This window comes from Schistocerca cancellata, chromosome 8 (genome assembly GCF_023864275.1).
Source record: "Schistocerca cancellata isolate TAMUIC-IGC-003103 chromosome 8, iqSchCanc2.1, whole genome shotgun sequence".
NCBI classification, from domain to species: Eukaryota; Metazoa; Arthropoda; class Insecta; order Orthoptera; family Acrididae; genus Schistocerca; species Schistocerca cancellata.
The window spans coordinates 582,184,505-582,199,964 of NC_064633.1; positions in this window are offsets into that span (position 1 = coordinate 582,184,505).

A 15,460-nucleotide genomic window follows, 5' to 3' on the forward strand; every position below is an offset into this window, starting at 1 on the left:
TGTTACTAATACTGTAACTACAACTAGTTGATGACGATGCTGCTGCTGCTGACTGCTGTGTGGACGATCGGGAAGTAGCATGTACTTTGCAGTCTGGGAAAGTAGGAGCAGACTGGCTGCGGTTGCCGCTAGGGAGATGTTTGACACATCCCTGAACTACACCACTGGCCATTAAAATTGCTACACCATGAAGATGACGTGCTACAGACGCGAAATTTAACCGACAGGAAAAAGATGCTGTCACATGCAAACGATTAGCTTTTCAGAGCATTCACACAAGGTGGGCCACCGATGGCGACGTCTACAACGTGCTGACATGAGGAAAGTTTCCAACCGATTTCTCATACACAAACAGCAGTTGACCGGCGTTGCCTGGTGAAACGTTGTTGTGATGCCTCGTGTAAAGAGGAGAAATGCGTACCATCACGTTTCCGACTTTGATAAAGGTCGGATTGTAGCCTATCGCGATTGCGGTTTATCGTATCGCGACATTGCTGCTCGCGTTGTTCGAGATCCAATGAATGTTAGCAGAATATGGAATCGGTGGGTTCAGGAGGGTAATATTTCCAGCCGTGCTGGATCCCAACGGCCTCGTATCACTAGCAGTCGAGATGACAGGCATCTTATCTGCATGGCTGTAACGGATCGTGCAGCCACCTCTCGATCTCTGAGTCAACAGATGGGGACGTTTGCAAGACAACAACCAACTGCACGAACAGTTCGACGACGTTGCAGCAGCATGGACTATCAGCTCGGAGATCGTGGCTGTCGTTACCCTTGACGCTGCATCACAGACAGGAGGGCCTGCGATGGTGTACTCAAGGACGAACCTGGGTGCACGAATGGCAAAACGTCATTGTTTCAGATGAATCCAGGTTCTGTTTACAGAATCATGATGGTCGCATTCGTGTTTGGCGACATCGCGGTGAACGCACATTGGAAGCGTGTATTCGTCATCGCCATACTGGCGTATCACCCGGCGTGATAGTATGGGGTGCCATTGGTTACAGGTCTCGATCACCTCTTGTTCGCATTGGCGGCACTTTGAGCAGTGGACGTTACATTTCAGATGTGTTACGACCCTTGGCTCCACCCTTCATTCTATCCCTGCGAAACCCTACATTTCAGCAGGATAATGCACGACCGCATGTTGCAGGTCCTGTACGGGCCTTTCTGGGTACAGAAAATGTTCGACTGCTGCCCTGGCGAGCACATTTTCCAGATCTTTCACCAACTGAAAACCTCTGGTCAATGGTGGATGAGCAACTGGCTCATCACAATACGCCAGTCACTACTCTTGATGAACTGTGGTATCGTGTTGAAGCTGCATGGGCAGCTGTACCTGTACACGCCATCGAAGCTCTGTTTGACTCAATGCCCAGGCGTATCAAGGCCGTTATTACGGCCAGAGGTGGTTGTTCTGGGTACTGATTTCTCAGGATCTAAGCACCCAAATTGCGTGAAAATGTAATCACATGTCAGTGCTAGTATAATATATTTGTCCCATGAATACCCGTTTATCATCTGCGTTTCTTCTTGGTGTAACAATTTTAATGGCCAATAGTGTATATCAATTTCTGTCTTCCTCAACAGTTTTTGCCCTCTACAGCTCCCTCTAGTACCATGGAAGTCATTCCCTGATGTCTTAACAGGTGTCCTATCATCCTCTCCCTTCTTGTTTTCAGTGTTTTCCACATATTCCTTTCCCCTCCGATTCTGCGCAGAAGCTTCTCATTCCTTCGCTTTCGTTTTATATTCGTCTGGAGCACCACATCTCAAACGCTTCGATTCTCTTCTGTTCCGGTTTCCCACAGTCCGTGTTTCACTACCATAGAATGCAGTGGTTCAACCGTACATTCGCAGAAATTTCTTCTCCAAATTAAGGCCTATGCTTGATACTAGTAGATTTCTCTTGGATATGAGTGCTCTTTTTGCCAGCGCTAGTCTGCTTTTGATATCCGCCTTACTCCATCCCTCTATGGTTTTTTGGTACCTAGGTAGGAGAATTCCTTAACTTCATGTACTTCGTGACCATCACTCCTGATGTTAAGTTTGTCGCTATTCTCATTCCTGCTACTTCTCATTACTTCCATCTGTCTTCCATTAACTCTCAGTCCTTATTCTGTGCTCATTAGACTGTTCATTACCTTCAGCAGATCCTGTAGTTTTTGTTCACTTTCACTTAGGATAGCAATGTCATCAGCGAATCGTATCATTGATGCCTTTTCACCTTCAATTTTACTCCCACTCCTAAACCCTTCTTTTATTTCCATCATTACGTTTTCGATATTCAGATTGAACAATAGGGGCGAAAGACTACATCCCTGAGTGCTTCATTCTTGGTAGTCCACTCTTATTATTCTCTATTGGCTCTTGTACATATTGTATATTACTTGTCTCTCGCCGGCCGCGGTGGTCTAGCGGTTCTAGGCGCGCAGTCCGGAACCGCGCGACTGCTACGGTCGCAGGTTCGAATCCTGCCTCGGGCATGGATGTGTGTGATGTCCTTAGGTTAGTTAGGTTTAAGTAGTTCTAAGTTCTAGGGGACTGATGACCTCAGATGTTAAGTCCCAATGTGCTCAGAGCCATTTGAACCATTTGAACTTGTCTCTCCCTACAGCTTACCACTACTTTTCTCAGAATTTCGGACATCTTGCACCATTTTACATTGTCTAACGGTTTTTCTAAATGGACTAATTCTATGAATGTGTCTTGATTTTTGTTTAGTCTTGCTTCCATTATCAACCGTAATGTCAGAATTACGTCTCTGGTGTCTTTACCTTTCCTGAAGCCAAACTGATCATCTAATACATCCTCAATTTTCTTTTCCATTCTTCTGTATATTGTTCTGGTCAGCATCTTGGATACGTGAGCCATTAAGCTGATTGTGCGATAATTCTCGCATTTGTCAGCTCTTGCATTGGTCGGAATGATGTGGATGATATTTTTCCGAAAGTCTGATGGTATGTCGCCAGACTCATACATTCTACACACCAACGTGAATAGTCGTTTTGTTGCCAATTCCCCCAATGATTTTAGAAATTCCGTTGGTATATTATCTATCCCTTCTGCCTTATTTGATCTTAAGTCCTCCAACGCTCTCTTAAATACTGATTCTAATATTGGACTCCCCATCTCTTCTAAATCGACTCCTGTTTGTTCTTCTAGTACATCGTAAAAAAATTTACCAGTCATAGAGGCCTTCAATGTACTCTTTCCACCTATCCGCACTCTCCTCTGCATTTAACAGTAGAATTCTCATTGCACTCTTAATGTTACCACCTTTGCTTTTAATTTCATTTGTTTGACATCAGAGTTCGCTACAGACGCCTCTCGCTCCATTGCTCGACAGTGACCCCGCAGTCCAGGTATCCGAAATTCAGGAAGGCCAATACACGCTACCACAACTGATGGAAATTGCTTCACTATTCTAATTAGACAATAAAACTGTCATAAAAAAACAGCAGTCGTAAATAATGGGTCATAATGCAGCACATGTACTGGGGATTGTGAAAAATCATCATAATAACACAACTACCGCAAAAACCTACCTCAAAAGAGAGTGGGAAGAGTGGCGGTCACGAACTGACCAACTTCGAGCCGGTCTTACCTCCCCCTTACCACCCCTCATCCCTTCCTTTCCTCACTGTAGGCAGGGATACAGGCCTGTTCTATTTTGTTGCTGATGGTCCACAAAGAGATCCGTCTGGTGGCACTAATTGTAAGTAGGCTGTTTATGTTTCTTATTGGCAACGTTACATAGCGCTCTGTATGAAAATCACTGGCTGTGCTGTGTGCAGTCTGTGGCTAGTTTGCATAAGGACTGCAGTGGGTCTGCACCTCTGGTGGCCCACCAATACCGTAATCTCTACCAGGACTACAGTGGGTCTACTCTATGATGACCTACCTACCAATACTCTTCAAAATTTCAACTGACTCTGCTGTGGGTTTGCTCTGTTGTGGCCCATTACCTGTCAGCATGTCAAGACTCAGCTCTGTCTTTCGGTTGGAAGGACAACACTACTTCTTCAGGACTGCATGGAAATCCACTACTTCCGTGTGCATTGTCCTTTACTGCTCAGACTTTGAGAAAAGAAACGGCAGTTTTACTGTGATGAATGATCAGGACTGTCTTTATGGACTGTGAGAAAATTTTAGCTTTTGACCAACATTGTATCAATAAGTGTGTGCATTTGATATCTTTGTTATTGTAATTATGAAAAATTTTATCAAATCATTATTGGCCACTGCCCAAAACAATTTGTAAAATTTTTTGTGTGGAGCATGGGGGCTATGTAAGTAGGCTGTTTATGTTTTCTTATTGGCAACGTTACGTAGCGCTCTCTGTATGAAAATCACTGGCTGTGCTGTGTGCAGTCTGTGGCTAATTTGCATTGTTGTCTGCCATTGTAGTGTTGGGCAGCCGGATGTGAACAGCGCGTAGCGTTGCGCAGTTGGAGGTGAGCCGCCAGCAGTGGTGGATGTGGGGAGAGAGATGGCGGAGTTATGATTATTAAGGTAAATACATTGTTTGTTCTCTATTAAAATCTTTCATTTGCTAATTATGCCTATCTGTAGTTAGTGCCTTCCGTAGTTTGAATCTGTTATTTAGCTGGCAGTAGTGGCGCTCGCTGTATTGCAGTAGTTCGAGTAATGAATATTTTTGTGAGGTAAGTGATTTGTGAAAGGTATAGGTTAATGTTAGTCAGGGCCATTATTTTGTAGGGATTTTTGAAAGTCAGATTGCGTTGCGCTAAAAATATTGTGTGTCAGTTTAAGCACAGTCTTGTATAATTTTTCAAAGGGGACGTTTCATAATATACTGCCTCCGGTCTGCAGAAATCAATCAGTCACAGATCAATGCTTCCTGCAACCTGTTTTTGGAAAGACTCCCTCCCAACCATGGAACAACAACGAAGTTCCAAAGAACTCTATAGAATGGTTTTTCAAATGCTGCATGGAGGCACACAGTCCACCCCTGCAGGTGGTACAGCCGGCCTTAGCCAGAGGTTCAGGCAGTCGGTCAGTACTATCGATGCCAGCATACACATAGGTCGCAACGCTGGCAGCCACAGAACAAAGCAAGATAAATGATAGGCACCCTGATTATGAGTTATTTGTCTAAAACTGCAGCTGCACCCCACTCTCACTGCCGCGACTGATTGCTTCAAATGGTTCAAATGGCTCTGAGTACTATGGGACTTAACTTCTGAGGTCATCAGTCCCCTAGAACTTAGAACTACTTAAACCTAACTAACCTAAGTACATCACACACATCCATGCCCGAGGCAGGATTCGAAACTGCGACCGTAGCGGTCGCACGGTTCCAGACTGTAGCGCCTAGAACCGCTTGGCCACTCCGGCCGGCACTGATTGCTTCCACTGGACCAGACCATTCTGTGAAGAAAAATACTTCACTGTAGCAGTTGTATTTCACGTCATGAATCTCCTATAAGCGAGCATCTATAAAAAACGGAAAATCGTGACGACACAAAATTGCCCTGTTTCCACAAAAATAATCGTAGTCCATTTTCTTTTAGTTTTATGAGTAAAATCGGTATTGTTTGAGAGCATTCATCATAGTCAAATTATAAATTGTCATGTACGAGGGCATTATATTCTTCGCAAACGACTGAATTACCAACAATAACAGCATCTATGTACACTACTGGCCATTAAAATTGCTACACCACGAAGATAATGCAGATGATAAACGGGTATTCATTGGACAAATACGTTGTTGTTGTGGTCTTCAGTCCTGAGACTGGTTTGATGCAGCTCTCCATGCTACTCTATCCTGTGCAAGTTTCTTCATCTCCCAGTACCTACTGCAACCTACATCCTTCTGAATCTGTTTAGTGTATTCATCTCTTGGTCTCCCTCTACGATTTTTACCCTCCACGCAGCCCTCCAATACTAAGTTCGTGATCCCTTGATGCCTGAGAAGATGTCCTACCAACCGATCCCTTCTTCTTGTCAAGTTGTGCCAAAAACTCCTCTTCTTCCCAATCCTATTCAATACTTCCTCATTAGTTACGTGATCTACCCACCTTATCTTCAGCATTCTTCTGTAGCACCACATTTCGAAAGCTTCTATTCTCTTCTTGTCTAAACTAGTTATCGTCCATGTTTCACTTCCATACATGGCTACACTACATACAAATACTTTCAGAAACGACCTCCTGACATTTAAATCTATACTCGATGTTAACAAATTTCTCTTCTTCAGAAACGCTTTCCTTGCTATTCCCAGTCTATATTTTATGTCCTCCCTACTTCGACCATCATCAGTTACTTTGCTCCGCAAATAGCAAAACTCCGTTGCTACTTTAAGTGTCTCATTTCCTAGTCTAATTCCCTCAGCATCGCCCGACTTAATTCGACTACATTCCATTATCCTCGTTTTGCTTTTGTTGATGTTCATCTTATACCCTCCTTTCAAGACACTGTCCATTCCGTTCAACTGCGGTTACAAGTCCTTTGCTGTCTCTGACAGAATTACAATGTCATCAGCGAATCTCAAGGTTTTTATTTCTTCTCCATGGATTTTAATACCTACTCCGAACTTTTCTTTCGTTTCCTTTACTGCTTGCTCAATATACAGATTGAATAACATCGGGGATAGGCTACAACCCTGTCTCACTCCCTTCCCAACCACTGCTTCCCTTTCATGTCCCTCGACTCTTATAACTGCCATTTGCTTTCTGTACAAATTGTAAATAGCCTTTCGCTCTCTGTATTTTACCCCTGCCACCTTCAGAAATTGAAAGAGAGTATTCCAATCAACATTGTAAAAAGCTTTCTTTATGTCTAAAAATGCTAGAAACGTAGGTTTGCCTTTCCTTAATCTAGCTTCTAAGATAAGTCGTAGGGTCAGTATTGCCTCACGTGTTCCCGTATTTCTACGGAATCCAAACTGAACTTCCCCGAGGTCGGCTTCTACCAGTTTTTCCATTCGTCTGTACATAATTCGCGTTAGTATTTTGCAGCCGTGACTTATTAAACTAATAGTTCGGTAATTATCGCATGTCAACGCCTGCTTTCTTTGGAAATGGAATTATTATATTCTTCTTGAAGTCTGAGGGTATTTCGCCTGTCTCGTACATTTTGCTCACCAGATGGTAGAATTTTGTCAGGACTGGCTCTCTCAAGGCTGTCAGTAGTTCTAATGGAATGTTGTCTACTCCCGGGGCCTTGTTTCGACTCAGGTCTTTCAGTGCTCTATCAAATTCTTTACGCAGTATCATATCTCCCATTTCATCTTCATCTACATCCTCTTGCATTTCCATAATATTGTCCTCAAGAACATCGCCCCTGTATAGACCCTCTATTTACTCCTTCCACCTTTCTGCTTTCCCTTCTTTGCTTAGAACTGGGTGTCCATCTGAGCCCTTGATATTCATACAAGTGGTTCTCTTTTCTCCAAAGGTCTCTTTAATTTTCCTGTATGCAGTATCTATCTTACCCCTAGTGAGGTAAGCCTCTGCATCCTTACATTTGTCCTCTAGCCATGCCTGATTAGCCATTTTACACTTCCTGTCGATCTCATTTTTGAGACGTTTGTATTCCTTTTTGCCTGCTTCATTTACTGCATTTTTATATTTTCTCCTTTCATCAATTAAATTCAGTTTTTCTTCTGTCACAAAAGGATTTCTACTAGCCCTATCCATTCATCTTCTACTGTATTTCTTTCCCCCATTCTTGTCAATTGCTCCTTTATGCTTTTCCTGAAACTCTCTACAACATCTGGTTCTTTCAGTTTATCCAGGTCTCATCTCCTCAAATTCCCACCTTTTTGCAGTTTCTTCAGTTTTAATCTACAGTTCATAACCAATAGATTGTGGTCAGAGTCCACACCTGCCCCTGGAAATGTCTTACAATTGAAAACCTGGTTCCTAAATCTCTGTCTTACCATTATATAATCAATCAGAAACCTGCCAGTATCTCCAGTCTTCTTCCATATACACAACCTTCTATCATGATTCTTGAACCAAGTGTTAGCTATGATTAACTTGTGCTCTGTGCAAAATTCTACCAGGCGGCTTCCTCTTTCATTTCTTAGCCCCTATCCACATTCACCTACTACGTTTCCTTCTCTTCCATTTCCTACTATCGAATTCCAGTCACCCATGACTATTAAATTTTCGTCTCCCTTCACTATCAGAATAATTTCTTTTATCTCATCATACATTTCATCAATTTCTTCGTCATCTGCAGAGCTAGTTGGCATATAGACTTGTACTACTGTTGTAACCGTGGGCTTCGTGCCTATCTTGGCCACAATAATGCGTTCACTATGTTGTTTGTAGTAGCTTAACCGAACTCCTATTTTTTTATTCATTTTTAAACCTACTCCTGCATTGCCCCTATTTGATTTTGTATTTATAACCCTGTATTCACCTGACTAAAAGTCTTGTTCCTCCTGCCACCGACTTCGCTAATTCCCACTATATCTAACTTTAACCTATCCATTTCCCTTTTTAAATTTTCTAATCTACCTGCCCGATTAAGGGATCTGACATTCTTGGCTCCGATCCGTAGAACGCCAGTTTTCTTTCTCCTGATAACGACGTCCTGATTAGTCCCCGCCTGGAGATCCGAATGGGGGACTATTTTACCTCCGGAATATTTTACCCAAGAGGACGCCATCATCATTTATCCATACAGTAAAGCTCCATGCCCTCGGGAAGAATTACGGCCGTAGTTTCCCCTTGCTTTCAGCCGTTCGCAGTACCAGCACAGCAAGGCCGTTTTGGTTAATGTTACAAGGCCAGATCAGTCAATCATCCAGACTGTTGCCCCTGCAACTACTGAAAAGGCTGCTGCCCCTCTTCAGGAACCACACGTTTGTCTGGTCTCTCAACAGATACCCCTCCGTTGTGGTTGCACCTACGGTACGGCTATCTGTGTCGCTGAGGCACGCAAGCCTCCCCACTAACGGCAAGGTCTATGTTTCACGGGAGGGATGGACAAATATATCATACTAGAATTGACATGTGATTACATTTTCACGCAATTTGGGTTCATAGATCCTGAGAAATCAGTACCCAGAACAACCACCTCTGGCCGTAATAACGGCCTTGATACGCTGGGCATTGAGTCAAACAGAGCTTGGATTGCGTGTACAGGTACAGCTGCCTATGCAGCTTCAACACGATACCACAGTTCATCAAGAGTAGTGACTGGCGTATTGTGACGAGCCAGTTGCTCGGCCACCATTACCATACGTTTTCAGTTGCTGAGAGACCTGGAGAATGTGCTGGCCAGGGCAGCAGTCGAATATTTTTTGTATCCAGAAAGGCCCGTACAGGACCTGCAATATGCGGTCGTGCATTATACTTCTGAAATGTAGGGTTTCGCAGGGAACGAATGAAGGGTAGAGCCACGGGTCGTAACACATCTGAAATGTAACGTCCACTGTTCAAAGTGCCGTCAGTGCGAACAAGAAGTGACCGAGACATGTAAGCAGTGGCACCCCATACCATCACGCCAGGTGATACGCCAGTATGGCGATGACGAATACACGCTTCCAATGTGCGTTCACCGCGATATCGGCAAACACGGATGCGACCATTATTTCTACAAGGACTGCAGTGGGTCTGCACCTCTCGTGGCCCACCAATACCGTAATCTATATCAGGACTACAGTGGGTCTGCTCTGTGATGACGTACCTACCAATATTCTTCAAAACTTCGACTGACTCTGCTGTGGGTTTTCTCTGTTGTGGCCCATTACCTGTCTGCACGTCAAGATTCAGCATTATCTTTCCGTTGGAAGGACAACACTACTTCTTCAAGAGTGCATGGAAATCCACTACTTCTGTGTGCATTTTCTTTTACTGCTCACATTCTGAGAAAGAAAAATACTGCAATTTTACTGTGATGAATGATCAGAACTGTCTTCATGGACTGTGAGAAAATTTTAGCTTTTGACTGACAGTATATCAATAAGTGTGTGCATTTGATTTCTTTGTTATTGTAATTATGAAATTTTTTTTCAAATCTGTATTGGCCACTGCCCGAAACAATTTGTAAAATTTTTTGTGGGAACATGGGGGCTATGTAAGTAGGCTGTTTAGGTTTTTATATTGGTAACGCCACGTAGCGCTCTGTATGAAAATCACTGACTGTGCTGTGTGCAGTCTGTGGCTGGGTGGCATTGTTGTAATATTCGCTATTGTAGTGTTGGGCTGTTGGCTGTTAACAGCGCGTAGCGTTGCGCAGTTGGAGGGGAGCCGGCGGCAGTGGTGGATGTGGGGAGAGAGATGGCGGAATTTTGAGAGCGGATGATCTGGACGTGTGTCCATCAGAAAGTGTAAATTTGTAATATTAGATATCATGTACTGATATATATATATATTATGCTTTTGAACACTATTAAGGTAAATACTCTCCTGGAAATGGAAAAAAGAACACATTGACACCGGTGTGTCAGACCCACCATACTTGCTCCGGACACTGCGAGAGGGCTGTACAAGCAATGATCACACGCACGGCACAGCGGACACACCAGGAACCGCAGTGTTGGCCGTCGAATGGCGCTAGCTGCGCAGCATTTGTGCACCGCCGCCGTCAGTGTCAGCCAGTTTGCCGTGGCATACGGAGCTCCATCGCAGTCTTTAACACTGGTAGCATGCCGCGACAGCGTGGACGTGAACCGTATGTGCAGTTGACGGACTTTGAGCGAGGGCGTATAGTGGGCATGCGGGAGGCCGGGTGGACGTACCGCCGAATTGCTCAACACATGGGGCGTGAGGTCTCCACAGTACATCGATGTTGTTGCCAGTGGTCGGCGAAAGGTGCACGTGCCCGTCGACCTGGGACCGGACCGCAGCGACGCACGGATGCACGCCAAGACCGTAGGATCCTACGCAGTGCCGTAGGGGACCGCACCGCCAATTCCCAGCAAATTAGTGACACTGTTGCTCCTGGGGTATCGGCGAGGACCATTCGAAACCGTCTCCATGAAGCTGGGCTACGGTCCCGCACACCGTTAGGCCGTCTTCCGCTCACGCCCCAACATCGTGCAGCCCGCCTCCAGTGGTGTCGCGACAGGCGTGAATGGAGGGACGAATGGAGACGTGTCGTCTTCAGCGATGAGAGTCGCTTCTGCCTTAGTGCCAATGATGGTCGGATGCGTGTTTGGCGCCGTGCAGGTGAGCGCCACAATCAGGACTGCATACGACCGAGGCACACAGGGCCAACACCCGGCATCATGGTGTGGGGAGCGATCTCCTACACTGGCCGTACACCACTGGTGATCGTCGAGGGGACACTGAATAGTGCACGGTACATCCAAACCGTCATCGAACCCATCGTTCTACCATTCCTAGACCGGCAAGGGAACTTGCTGTTCCAACAGGACAATGCACGTCCGCATGTATCCCGTGCCACCCAACGTGCTCTAGAAGGTGTAAGTCAACTACCCTGGCCAGCAAGATCTCCGGATCTGTCCCCCATTGAGCATGTTTGGGACTGGATGAAGCGTCGTCTCACGCGGTCTGCACGTCCAGCACGAACGCTGGTGCAACTGAGGCGTCAGGTGGAAATGGCATGGCAAGCCGTTCCACAGGACTACATCCAGCATCTCTACGATCGTCTCCATGGGAGAATAGCAGCCTGCATTGCTGCGAAAGGTGGATATACACTGTACTAGTGCCGACATTGTGCATGCTCTGTTGCCTGTGTCTATGTGCCTGTGGTTCTGTCAGTGTGATCATGTGAAGTATCTGACCCCAGGAATGTGTCAATAAAGTTTCCCCTTCCTGGGACAATGAATTCACGGTGTTCTTATTTCAATTTCCAGGAGTGTACATCGCTTGTTCTCTATCAAAATCTTTCATTTGCTAACTATGCCTATCAGTAGTTAGTGCCTTCAGTAGTTAGAATCTTTTATTTAGCTGGCAGTATTGGCTCTTGCCATATTGCAGTAGTTCGAGTAACGAAGATTTTAGTGAGGTATGTGATTCATGAAAGGTATAGGTTATTGTTAGTCAGGTCCATTCTTTTGTAGGGATTATTAAAACTCAGATTGCGTTGCGCAAAAAATATTGTATGTCAGTTTAAGCACAGTCATGTATAATTTTTCTAAGGGAACGTTTCAAACTGCAGTTTGCGTATGAGAAATCGGTTGGAAACTTTCCTCATGTCAGCACGTTGTAGGTGTCGCCACTGGCGCCAACCTTGTGTGAATGCTCTGAAAAACTAATCATTTGCATATCACAGCATCTTCTTCCTGTCAGTTAAATTTCGCGTCTGTAGCACGTCATCTTCGTGGTGTAGCAATTTTAATGGCCAGTAGTGTATATCGGTCAGGCCATCACAGCAGTGGCAGTGAGGCTATCTGAACATCAGCGAAACTGGGGATTAAGGATGAAACATTTAACTTTGGATAACCATCTTTTATAAGAAAACCATATGTGCAATATAAAATGTGAAATCCTACAATCTGTTAAGTAAAGCATAAAGATGCCCCTAGTTTAAAGTACTGGAAATCAACAAAACCTTACATGAAATGCTACCTTAGTATTAAATGATTAGACTCAGTTTCAGTTTTCCCCTTTGTAAAATTAAGTTTTCGTTTCAAATATTAGATTCAAATTGTAAAGTCATTTATTGCTCATCATTTGTGAAGTGCATCTGAACATAAAATTTTGTTTCTCCAATTTTTAGCAAGCAGTACCTCATTTGATAAAAACAAAGCCCTTATAGGATCAATTTTTTGTCCATCTGTCAGGTTGTTAAAAATCCTTTTGATCAGGAATGAGTACACGTTGAGAGGTGGCATGAGCCCCCTCTCATATTTCTATCTTACGATTCTCCTCTCTAATTGCATGCGGTGGAAAGTTGCTATTCCTTCACACGCGGACTTCCCACGCAGTGTCTCTCGTCACCCGGGTGGTCCAGTGACAGGCGGGCTCTGTTTGAATTTGAAAGGATAAGCTGACAGGTGTGAGGGAGTCGAGTGAATGCTTTCCAGACGCCGACATTGTCAAGAGGCACGCCCGCAGGGCCTGAAGTAGCGGCTGGGCTAGAAGTTCCGTTACTTCACAGAAACTTAGCGAAAACACTTTCTGGCGGGCTACCAGCGAGGCGTGGGAATGACTTGTGTACCCAGGCAGTTGTGGCGGGAAAATTCCCGCGATTTCTGCAAAATAGTAACTGTGATTGGCTTCCTCAGGGCATAGCTCCGTGACGTAGCAAAATCAGCGCAGAAATTGGCGCCAAGAATCTCCATTGGTGGAATGGTAGTGCTCCGGCAATAGAGTGGAATTTTCCGCCGGTTTTCGAGTTGCTGATTGGAACGTTTAACCACGGCCACTGTCGTGGGGGCGGGAATATTGTGTGTTCGGCCTGTAAGGGTGCTCTAAGTAGTCGGCTCTCGCCTTTCGGTCAAGGACGTAGAAGCAACCAGCCATCGCCTCCGGTACGCCAGATCGTGTTCTGGCAGTTAAGAAGACAGTTTGGTAATGTATGTCCACAGCACCGGCAGATAGGGATTTTCCTAGGTGATAATCAGAGCTCAGCAGAGCACGCCTGTTCGTCTTTTTCTAACTTTGTTCTGTCTTGAGTAGCAGCAATTAATATTGGGTTACCTGTGTGTCTCTCTTAACATTTGAGTGGCAAGGAATTGGCTCCACATACCACTTCGTCTTAAACCTCACAATCTAGTTTAGGGACAACTTCACCTTCATAGCGTTTGTTTGAGTATCCAATTTGAGCCAATTTGATGTATTATAAATGTTTCATGTGTTTCATTTTTTAATCCTTGTGCAACAGCAAAAGTTGGAGTTAGAATAGGGGGGGGGGGCTTAGAGCATCATTTAAATATGTAGATTCTAGAAGAATTGAGTGTTAAATACACTGCTAGCCCCGGCACCTCGCAACGTATCAAGTGAATCACATATTAAGGTCTATGGTCCCTTGGGGTTGTAAAAGCTTCTAAGTCAATATAGTCGATTGATAGAGCCATTTTTGTCACTTATTTTTGGTACTCGCAAATCCGCTCTTCAAAACCTACAGGGTACTTTCCATTAATGTAGAATCATGAAATTTCGCAGAAAGGAATGGTCCACATTACAGCGAGAGGAAGGAATCCGGAAACTGTAATTCTGTAATTATATCACACGGGAAAAATATTTTTGTCGTTCCTTATCTGACTCTCTGTCTCTGATTTTTTCTCAGGAATGGGTAGACGCATCAAGTTGAAATAGTCTCGAATGCTTGTTTCACATACAACTTGAAACGCCATATCTGCATGCAGTAATCGCTGTTGGACCTCTAATAATGGATAAATTCCGAAGCACATCATACACCCAATAAAGTCATCCCTTGCCTTTCACAATTGCGACCCAGTCAGCCTGAAAGGAGAACTAATGCCTTGTAGTGGTTGCATACCTCCAGCATGAATTTTATGTTGTAAGATGGCAGTCCTTGGACATCTAGTCAATGAGATGATTCGAACGATATGTTACACGCCACACTCTGGGTGTAACACACTTAATTTGCATATCAAATGATAATGAAAGTGTACTTGGCTGATTGGAATACAGTACTAAGTAATCCCTTTTCCCATTTGCATGTACGTGCATTTCGGTAGCAGTACAGCCCTGGAATGGAGAGGAGACGATGAGCTGCTTTTCATCACTTTTCTTTAAAAGTCACTTTGCAGATTCGTGCCAAAGGATAAGGTGGGTCATAAATATCACGGCCACAATGGATGCAGTGCGCGTCTCAGCAGGTCGTGTAGCTTGTTTCGCCACAGGCCGCCAACGGCACGCTTACTGCCTCAGATTTCCCAAGGGAGAGACCACTGTGCAGATCACGCTAATTTGACAGGCCGCATTTTCGGACGTGGAGAGGGAAATACGTAGTTAAACCAGCATGAGCACTGACGTGAAATGTGTGTAATATCTACATATACACTGAAGCGCCAAAGAAACTGAAATATCAGGGATCTGGTAAAACATCAAATCCCCATCGCTGTCCTCAAAAAAAGATCCTGCAAGAACAGGACCAATGGCGACTGAAGAGAATCGTTCAACGTGACAGAAGTGCAAGCCTTCCACAAATTGCTGCAGTTTTCAATGCTGGGCTATCAAAAAGTGTCAGGGTGTGAACCATTCAGCGAAACATCATCGATATGGGCTTTCGGAGTCGTACGCTGCCTGATGTATCCATGATGACCGCACGACGCAAAGCTTTACTCCTCGCCTGGGCCCATCAAGACCGACATTGGACTATTGGTGAATGGAAACATGTTGCCTGATCGTACGAGTCTCATTTTAAGTTGTATCGAGCGGATGGATGTGTACGGACATGGACACAACCTCATGAATCCATGGACCCTGCATATCAGCAAGGGACTGTTGAAGCTGGTGGAGGCTCTGTAACGGTGTGGGGTGTGTGCAGTTGGAGTGACATGGGACCACTGATACGCCTAGATACGACTCTGACAGGT